The sequence below is a fragment of the Vicia villosa genome, linkage group LG2 (genome assembly GCF_029867415.1).
Source record: "Vicia villosa cultivar HV-30 ecotype Madison, WI linkage group LG2, Vvil1.0, whole genome shotgun sequence".
Classification (NCBI taxonomy): Eukaryota; Viridiplantae; Streptophyta; class Magnoliopsida; order Fabales; family Fabaceae; genus Vicia; species Vicia villosa.
Window position 1 is genome coordinate 119803515 of NC_081181.1, and position 9377 is coordinate 119812891.

General features: G+C 37.6%; 1 pseudogene; it reads left to right on the plus strand.

Annotated features, from left to right (window-relative positions):
- Positions 1-1504: 1504 nt before the first annotated feature.
- LOC131649888 (uncharacterized) lies at positions 1505-6293 on the plus strand (annotated as a pseudogene).
- The last annotated feature ends 3084 nt before the right edge of the window (positions 6294-9377 follow it).

Consider the following 9377-nt stretch of genomic DNA (forward strand, 5'->3'; position numbering starts at 1 on the left):
TTTTAGCACCCGGTTTGATTGTACATAACTACTGTTAGAACAAGATTTGTTCTTATCAATTATCTTAGTTTTGATGATAACAATAATATGAATTTTTCTTAAGATAATATGGGACTCTAATCCAATGCAATTTCCCTTTCAGGAAATATATATAAAGAGTACGCATAATTCAGCGCTCAGAAGTTGTATCTCAAATGGTTCAGCATGCAACATCAGAACATGGTCTGGCAAGACATCAGAAGATGGTCGAAGCAGAATCAGAACATGGGTCTATGGAAGCATCAGAAGAACATGAGATCAGAAGCACTGAAGATCAGAAGATGGTATCACGCTCAGAAGCACTTCAAGGTCAGAAGATCAGAAGATGCTATGCACCAAGCTGTTTTGACTCTGATGATATTCAAACGTAGTATTCACAAACATCAGATCAGAAGGAAGTACAGGTGGCAGACTACGCTGACTGACAAAAGGAACGTTAAAAGCTACTAAAGGCTACGTCAGTAGACACAGCGTGAACAAGGCTCGAGGTAGTTGACAAAAGCGTATAACATTAAATGCGATGCTGTACGGAACACGCAAAGCATTAAATGCATTCAACGGTCATCTTCTCAACGCCTATAAATATGAAGTTCTGATGAGAAGCAAGGTTACCAATTTTCTACATCTATTCTGTGAATATCAAACTTGCTGAAACGCTGTTCAATCAAAGCTCAGAATCTTCATCAACTCACTACATTGCTGTTGTAATATTTTAGTGAGATTAAGCTTAAACGTTAAGAGAAATATCACAGTTGTGATTATCGCTTTTAAGAAGCATTTGTAAACTCTTGAATAGATTACATTAAGTTGTAAGGAACTAGAGTGATCGTGTGATCAGTATACTCTAGGAAGTCTTAGCAGTTGGCTGAGCAGTTTGTAACTAGAGTGATCGTGTTGATCAGAATACTCTAGGGAAGTCTTAGGAGTGAACTAAGCCTAGAGTGATCGTGTTGATCAGTAGACTCTAGAAAAGTCTTAGAGGGTATCTAAGCAGTTGTTCCTGGAGTGATCAGTGTGTGATCAGAAGACTCTGGAAGACTTAGTTGCGGACTAAGTGGAAAACCATTGTAATCCGTGCGATTAGTGGATTAAATCCTCAGGTTGAGGTAAATCATCTCTGCGGGGGTGGACTGGAGTAGCTTCGTTAACAGCGAACCAGGATAAAAATAATTGTGCAATTTATTTTTATCGTCCAAGATTTAAAGTCACACTTATTCAATCCCCCCCTTTCTAAGTGTTTTTCTATCCTTCAATTGGCATCAGAGCGCCGGTTCTAAGGTGCAAGCACTTAACCGTGTTTAGAAAAGATTCAGGAAGAGAAAAACGCTTCATTTAAAAGATGGTTGATGAAAGTGAAAAGTCTACATCTACACCTGCATCTACATCTGGCTCTGCTGAGCAATACAACGGTAACAATGGTTATACTAGACCGCCGGTATTTGATGGTGAAAACTTTGAATACTGGAAAGATAAACTGGAAAGTTACTTTCTGGGTCTAGATGGTGATCTATGGGATCTTCTAATGGATGGTTACAAACATCCAGTAAATGCCAGTGGCGTGAAGCTGTCAAGGCAAGAAATGAATGATGATCAAAAGAAGCTTTTCAGGAATCATCATAAATGTAGAACTGTTTTGCTGAATGCTATCTCTCATGCTGAGTATGAGAAGATATCTAACAGGGAAACGGCCTATGACATATATGAGTCCTTGAAAATGACTCATGAAGGAAATGCTCAAGTCAAAGGAGACTAAAGCTCTAGCCTTAATCCAGAAGTATGAAGCCTTCAAGATGGAGGATGATGAAGACATTGAAAAGATGTTTTCAAGATTTCAAACTCTTACTGCTGGATTGAGAGTTCTTGACAAGGGATACACCAAGGCTGATCACATAAAGAAGATCATCAGAAGCTTACCCAGAAGATGGGGTCCTATGGTGACTGCATTCAAGATTGCAAAGAATCTGAATGAAGTTTCTCTGGAAGAGCTTATCAGCGCCTTGAGAAGTCATGAAATAGAGCTGGACGCAAATGAGCCTCAAAAGAAAGGTAAGTCTATTGCATTAAAATCAAATATCAAGAAATGCACTAACGCTTTTCAGGCCAGAGAAGAAGATCCTGAAGAATCAGAATCTGAAGAAGAAGATGAACTGTCCCTGATCTCCAGAAGGCTAAATCAACTCTGGAAGACCAAGCAAAGGAAGTTCAGAGGCTTCAGAAGTTCAAGGAAATTTGAACGTGGAGAATCTTCTGATGAAAGAAGATTTGACAAGAAGAAGGTCATGTGCTATGAATGCAATGAGCCTGGACACTACAAGAATGAATGTCCAAATCTTCAGAAGGAAAGTCCCAAGAAAAAGTTTCATAAGAAGAAAGGTCTTATGGCAACCTGGGATGAGTCAGAAGATGATTCAGAAGATGAGCAGGCTAACTGTGCGCTGATGGCGACAGAAGATGACGGATCAGAATCTACATCAGAATCAGATTCTGAAGAGGTATTTTCTGAACTCACTAGAGATGAGTTAGTTTCCGGTCTAACTGAACTACTGGAACTCAAGTCTCAAATTAGTCTCAAATACAAAAAGCTGAAAAAGAAATTTGAATTTGAAACAAAGAAGCTTGAGTTGGAAAATTCTGAATTAAAAGAAAAACTTTTAAAATTATCCAATAATGTTGGATCTCCTTCTGATTCAGAAAAATCCACTCCGAGTCTAAACCATATTCTGAAAGAATATGATTTAAGTTTCAGGAAGTTCTTATCTAGAAGTATTGGCAGAAGTCAGCTAGCTTCTATGATATATGCTGTGTCTGGAAACAAAAGAGTAGGCATTGGCTTTGAGGGTGAAACCCCATACAAACTTGAACCTGTTGATGAAATGAAAATTACATACAAGCCATTGTATGATCAGTTCAAGTATGGCCACTCTCATGATATTAGGCACACTTCACATGCTCAAAGTTTTCACATAACACACACCAAGAAGCATGTGACACAACCTAGGAAATATCATGAAACTCACATTAAAAATTATCATGCTGTTCCTCCTATTGCTTATAATGTTAAACCCAAGTTCAATCAGAACTTGAGAAAATCTAACAAGAAAGACCCAAGAAAATGTGGGTACCTAAGGATAAGATTATTCCTATTGCAGATATCCTTGGCTGCAAGAAGGACAAAGCACAACATGTCATGGTACCTGGACTCTGGATGCTCACGACACATGACAGGAAGAAGGTCTATGTTCCAAGACCTGGTGCTTAAGTCTGGAGGAGAAGTCAAGTTTGGAGGAGATCAGAAGGGCAAGATAATTGGCTCTGGAACTATAAAGTCTGGTAACTCTCCTGCCATTTCTAATGTACTTCTTGTAGAAGGATTAACTCATAACCTCTTATCTATCAGTCAATTGAGTGACAATGGTTATGATATAATCTTTAATCAAAAGTCTTGCAAGGCTGTAAATCAGAAGGATGGCTCAATCCTATTTACAGGCAAGAGGAAGAACAACATTTATAAGACAGATCTGCAAGATCTTATGAGTCAGAAGGTGACCTGTCTTATGTCTGTTTCTGAAGAGCAGTGGGTCTGGCACAGAAGATTAGGTCATGCTAGTTTGAGAAAGATTTCTCAGATTAACAAACTGAATCTGGTCAGAGGACTCCCTAATCTGAAATTCAAATCAGATGCTCTTTGTGAAGCATGTCAGAAGGGCAAGTTCTCCAAACCTGCATTCAAGTCTAAGAATGTTGTTTCTACCTCAAGGCCATTAGAACTCTTGCACATTGATCTGTTTGGACCAGTCAAAACAGCATCTGTCAGAGGAAAGAAATATGGATTAGTCATCGTAGATGATTATAGCCGCTGGACTTGGGTAAAATTCTTAAAACACAAGGATGAGACTCATTCAGTGTTCTTTGATTTCTGCATTCAGATTCAATCTGAAAAAGAGTGTAAAATCATAAAGGTCAGAAGTGATCATGGTGGTGAATTTGAGAACGGATCCTTTGAAGAATTCTTCAAAGAGAATGGTATTGCTCATGATTTCTCTTGTCCTAGAACTCCACAGCAAAATGGGGTTGTAGAACGAAAGAATAGGACTCTGCAAGAAATGGCCAGAACCATGATCAATGAAACCAATATGGCTAAGCATTTCTGGGCAGAAGCAATAAACACTGCATGCTATATTCAGAATAGAATCTCTATCAGACCTATTCTAAATAAGACTCCTTATGAATTGTGGAAGAATAGAAAGCCCAACATTTCATATTTCCATCCTTTTGGATGTGTATGCTTTATTCTGAACACTAAAGATTATCTTGGTAAGTTTGATTCCAAAGCTCAAAAGTGTTTCCTTCTTGGATATTCTGAACGCTCAAAAGGCTACAGAGTATACAATACTGAAACATTGGTTGTAGAAGAATCAATCAATATCAGGTTTGATGATAAGCTTGGTTCTGAAAAACCAAAGCAGTTTGATAATTTTGCAGATTGTGACATTGATATATCAGAAGTTGTTGAGCCAGGAAGCAACGCATCAGAAGCAGAGCTCCTCAGAAGCAAAGAACCAGAAGATCAAGTATCAGCTTCTCTGGAGGATCTAAGTATTTCTGAAGAACCATCTGTCAGAAGATCATCCAGACTCATCTCTGGTCATTCAGAAGATGTCATTCTTGGAAAGAAGGATGATCCAATCAGAACAAGAGCATTCCTTAAGAACAATGCAGACTGTCAATTAGGTCTTGTATCTTTGATCGAGCCAACTTCTGTTGATCATGCTCTAGAAGATCCAGACTGGATAATTGCTATGCAAGAAGAACTGAATCAGTTTACAAGGAATGATGTTTGGGATCTTGTTCCTAGACCAGATGGGTTCAATATAATTGGTACAAAATGGGTCTTCAGAAACAAGCTCAGTGAGAAAGGTGAAGTGGTAAGAAACAAAGCCAGACTGGTGGCTCAGGGTTATAGTCATCAAGAAGGGATTGATTATACAGAAACCTTTGCACCAGTGGCCAGGTTAGAATCTATTCGTCTATTAATTTCTTTTGCCACTCAACATAACATCACTCTCTATCAAATGGATGTTAAGAGTGCCTTCTTAAATGGTTATATAGATGAAGAAGTTTATGTCCATCAACCTCCTGGTTTTGAAGACTCTATGTCTCCGAATCATGTGTTTAAACTAAAGAAATCATTATATGGATTGAAGCAAGCTCCCAGAGCTTGGTATGAACGCTTAAGTTCTTTCCTTCTAGATAATGGTTTCACTAGAGGAAAAGTGGACACTACTCTCTTTTGTAAAACCTTTGAAAAGGATATTTTAATTTGTCAAATATATGTAGATGATATTATTTTTGGAACATCTAATGCTACACTTGGAAAGGAGTTTGCTGAGTCTATGCAGGCTGAGTTTGAAATGAGCATGATGGGAAAACTCAAGTATTTCCTTGGAATACAAATAAATCAAACATCAGAAGGAACATATGTTCACCAAACCAAGTATGTGAAGGAACTTCTAAAGAAGTTTAATCTTCTGGATTGCAAAGAAGCCAAAACTCCTATGCATCCAACATGCATCCTAGGTAAGGATGAGGTAAGTAAGAAGGTAGATCAGAAGTTATACAGAGGTATGATTGGATCTCTTCTATATCTGACTGCTTCTAGACCTGACATTCTGTTCAGTGTTTGTTTGTGTGCTAGATTCCAATCAGATCCTAGAGAATCTCATTTAACTGCTGTTAAGAGAATTCTAAGGTATCTGAAAGGTACTACTAATGTTGGCTTAGTTTACAGAAAATCTAAAGAATACAACTTAGTAGGATTCTGCGATGCTGATTATGCTGGAGATAGAATTGAAAGAAAAAGTACTTCAGGAAGTTGCCAATTTCTTGGAAGTCATTTGATCTCCTGGTACAGCAAGAAGCAAGCAACTATTGCTCTATCAACGACAGAAGCAGAATATGTAGCTGCTGCTGGTTGTAGTACACAGATGCTCTGGATGAAGAGTCAGTTAGAAGATTATCAGATATCTGAGAGTAACATTCCTATATTCTGTGATAATACTTCTGCTATATGTTTATCTAAGAATCCTATTCTTCATTCAAAAGCTAAACATATTGAGATTAAACATCATTTCATAAGGGACTATGTTCAGAAGGGTGTCATATCTTTAAACTTTGTTGATACAGACCATCAATGGGCTGATATCTTTACAAAACCCCTGGCTGAAGATAGGTTTAAGTTCATTCTGAAGAACATCAGTATGGATTTATGCCCAGAATGAGAAGATGAGAAGTTCTCATGTATGAGTATCTTCTGAAATGAATGTGGAACATTTTTTTTGTCAGAAGTTCTGATTGAAATCTTTTAGAAATTATGATTCGGTTATTACTAACGTTTCATTGTCTAAGTTGATTCAGAACCTCTTTTAAAGCAAAACAGCTGTTACGTTTTATCTCGGGATGGTAAACCTGTCGTTACTATTCATGGATAAGCGCGCGTGCAGTTGAAGGGACGCCGTCCATAGGTAACTGTGCTAGTCACCTCATTTGTCTTTATTATCTCTCCTCACGTCACGTAACATTAAATGCTTTTCTTCATTCGTTTCACTTTATTTTCTTTTAAATACTCTTCAAAATGGTTTTTGGTTTCCTATCTCTTTGTCTTCCTCTTAAAGTTTTTTTTTTCTCTCTCTCTCTCTCTCTCTCGTTTTTCATTTCTTCTCTCAAAACCTAGCGTTCACTCTAAGTCTGTTGAAGCTCCATGACTCAAAGGCGACAGATCTCTGTGCATCTCGGGATGGCTCTTCTAATACCGCTCAAGTCAGACTCTTCTTTGATGTTGTTATCAACTTTCATCCAAAGACAGAAGACTTTCTTGAGTTGTAGGAAGATATGCTCAACTTCTATGTTGAGTTTCTTGACCGAATGTTGTATTTTTTTAATTTTTGTAGTCATTTCCTCTTTGGAAATTCTACTTTGTATTTGCTAGGAATGTTTTTCATCTTGTTAAAACATAGGAACCTTTTGTAATATCTTTTGATTATCAATGAAAAGTTTCTTTGTGTTTTACATTCCAGTAAATGTTTTCTTTTGTCGTTTTATTCATCTGAATTTTTTCTATTTTTTGATGTTATGACAAAAAGGGGGAGAAGATAAATGATAAATGATTTGATTAATCTATCAGTTGCTGGGTAAAGGCTCCCACACATTCACTAACAAGAACTGCAAGTTCTACATGGTTTAAGTGTTTTGCAGGTACAGAGAAGTGAAGTGAATCTTCAGAAGCAAACACAAGAAGCAAAACCATGGAAACTGAAGCAAGCTGAGTGCTGTCAAGCTTCAGAGATCAGAAGCAAGAAAGAAGAATGAATCAGAAGCACTGATAATAGAATTTGAATATCATTGTCTATCCTGTTCTGACAAAATTCTATTTGCTCTTATACATATAATGTTATGGCTCTGATACATTATTTGCTCTGATACATTATTTCAGCCTATATGGCTCTGATACATATAATGTGTTCAAACATACATTTTATGTTCTAACTCGTTCATGCTGACTTTTGTCGATTAGTTTTTGTTCTGTAACATTTCAGGATGTAGAGATGCTCTGATAATGCTCTGGTACATTCAACAATGTTCTGATACAAATCTAGCATGAAGTAATGTTGGTAGACATTCAAAGTTCTGAAGCTATCCGAGGGAAGCAGAAATCAGAAGATGTGAATGTTCTAAAAAGATCCAGAAAATTCAAGTTCTGAAGCTGTCTTGAATGGAAGCAGAAGTCAGAAGCTGTGAATGTTCTGAAGATCAAAGAAATTCAAGTTCTGAAGCTGTCCACGATGGAAGCAGGAATCAGAAGCTGTGAGTGTTCTAAGGATCTAAAGAAATTCAAGTTCTGAAGCTGTCCAATGGAAGCAGAAGTCAGAAGCTATGAATTCTCTGAAGGCAGAAGCTTATATGATCGTCTCTACCGAAATAATCAGGGAAGTCTTTTATCAAAGTTCTTCGAGTATTTATTTCAGGGGGAGATTATTTATCTCAGGGGGAGATTGTTAATCTCAGGGGGAGACATATTCATATGCTTATGCTATAGCTGTGTAATTTGTCTTTTGCCGTCTACTCTTTCTGATCGCAAATTCATATCATTTATATATGTTTTTGTCATCATCAAAAAGGGGGAGATTGTTAGAACAAGATTTGTTCTTATCAATTATCTTAGTTTTGATGATAACAATAATATGAATTTTGCTTAAGATAATATGGTACTCTAATCCAATGCAATTTCCCTTTCAGGAAATATATATAAAGAGTACGCATAATTCAGCGCTCAGAAGTTGTATCTCAAATGGTTCAGCATGCAACATCAGAACATGGTCTGGCAAGACATCAGAAGATGGTCGAAGCAGAATCAGAACATGGGTCTATGGAAGCATCAGAAGAACATGAGATCAGAAGCACTGAAGATCAGAAGATGGTATCACGCTCAGAAGCACTTCAAGGTCAGAAGATCAGAAGATGCTATGCACCAAGCTGTTTTGACTCTGATGATATTCAAACGTAGTATTCACAAACAGCAGATCAGAAGGAAGTACAGGTGGCAGACTACGCTGACTGACAAAAGGAACGTTAAAAGCTACTAAAGGCTACGTCAGTAGACACAGCGTGAACAAGGCTCGAGGTAGTTGACAAAAGCGTATAACATTAAATGCGATGCTGTACGGAACACGCAAAGCATTAAATGCATTCAACGGTCATCTTCTCAACGCCTATAAATATGAAGTTCTGATGAGAAGCAAGGTTACCAATTTTCTACATCTATTCTGTGAATATCAAACTTGCTGAAACGCTGTTCAATCAAAGCTCAGAATCTTCATCAACTCACTACATTGCTGTTGTAATATTTTAGTGAGATTAAGCTTAAACGTTAAGAGAAATATCACAGTTGTGATTATCGCTTTTAAGAAGCATTTGTAAACTCTTGAATAGATTACATTAAGTTGTAAGGAACTAGAGTGATCGTGTGATCAGTATACTCTAGGAAGTCTTAGCAGTTGGCTGAGCAGTTTGTAACTAGAGTGATCGTGTTGATCAGAATACTCTAGGGAAGTCTTAGGAGTGAACTAAGCCTAGAGTGATCGTGTTGATCAGTAGACTCTAGAAAAGTCTTAGAGGGTATCTAAGCAGTTGTTCCTGGAGTGATCAGTGTGTGATCAGAAGACTCTGGAAGACTTAGTTGCGGACTAAGTGGAAAACCATTGTAATCCGTGCGATTAGTGGATTAAATCCTCAGGTTGAGGTAAATCATCTCTGCGGGGGTGGACTGGAGTAGCTTCGTTAAC